The following is a 1,472-nucleotide window of genomic DNA, read 5'->3' on the forward strand; positions in this document are numbered from 1 at the left end:
ACAAGAAATATAATATTTAAAAAATATATACAATTAAAAAACTTTAAACATAAAAATTGAAACATTACTTTGATGGGTTTGAATACATCAAAAGCATCGTTTTTTATTACGTTTTAAGCGAATTTTCAAATTTTCTTGAAAAAGTAAAATTTCCAGGTCCGGTCCACGAAAAACCAACATATCTTCCGATCTGTATGTTTGTCAAACAAGTTGTGAGGTGAAAATTGAAGCCAGGAACATTCTCTACAAAAAAAACCAAAAAAAAAAACACATTCCTAGAATAAACGGTTTTTATTTTATAGCGGGAAACCCCCTGATTTTTTTTGAGAAAAGTAGCTGTTTTTTTAATATTTTAGAGCTGATAAGGCAGGTCTTAATGTTATCCGATCAAGCTGAAACTTTGACAATCTCATTTTACACCAATTGGCAACTTTTTAGGGGTTCCCGCCGAAGATCCGACAAAAAAAATATTTCCCCTTATGTCCGGTGCACGGTACTGTAGTATATCAAACAAAGGGACAGCCAGGAGAATAGTCAAGGGTAGCAAAGGGTAAAAACCAGGACGACACAATCACGGTACACAATCAGCAGGCAAGAGATACTGAGTAAAGATAAGCTGCGTCAAATACTAGAGCAGTGACGTGCGGTGTGGTGAGACAGGTGAGGCAGAGCTGTCAGCGTCCGGGGTCTTACCGGTACGCTGGGGCCACGGGGCTGGCTTTGTGGGCAGCGGCGGAGGAGTCCGTGGGCAGCGGTAGCGGCGGCGAGGGGGTCCACTCGTGGCGGCGGGACGCCGCTGCAGTGGGTCTCTCCTTGCCAGGGTGGTTGCTAGGAGACCAGGGGCAGTGCACTGTGTGGCCTTACAGGGAGGTCTGCATTACTGGGCGCCGCCATGTTGGAGACCAAAGTTTGAGGCATAGTTCTGGCTTTCTGTCCCTTCCAGCCAATCCAGGGAGAGTTCTCCTTATAAAAGGGGGCTGGTTTATGACAGGGAGACCAGTGCTTCAAGTTACAACCCTGTTGTAGGTGCTTTAGCCCTGTGCTCCCAGGATTCTTGCTGTATTCTGGTTACTCCTAATCCTGCTTAGCCGGTTCTCAGTTGCTGCTGCAGCCCTGCCGTTCCTAACCTACTGCTGCCTGTGGAAGCGCTCCTGGAAACCCCGGTCCAGTAAGACCCTTTGGGCACGGACGGCCCCGGCTTTCTGCCTCGTCTTTCAAGCCACAGTCCGCAGATCTTTGTCTCCAGCCACGTCTCTGAACCACCATCTACAGTCCGCAGTTCATTATCTACAGCCTCGTCTTTCAAGTCACAGTCCACAGTTCTTTGTCTCCAGCCACGTCTTTAACCACCACTCACAGTACCGCGGTTCATTATCTACAGCCTTGTCTTTCAAGCCACAAACCACAGTTCTTTGTCTTCAACTACGTCTTTAAGTCATCGTTCACAAGCCACAGTTCTCTACCTCAGCCTC

Source organism: Pseudophryne corroboree, chromosome 10 (genome assembly GCF_028390025.1).
Source record: "Pseudophryne corroboree isolate aPseCor3 chromosome 10, aPseCor3.hap2, whole genome shotgun sequence".
In the NCBI taxonomy this organism is placed as follows: domain Eukaryota; kingdom Metazoa; phylum Chordata; class Amphibia; order Anura; family Myobatrachidae; genus Pseudophryne; species Pseudophryne corroboree.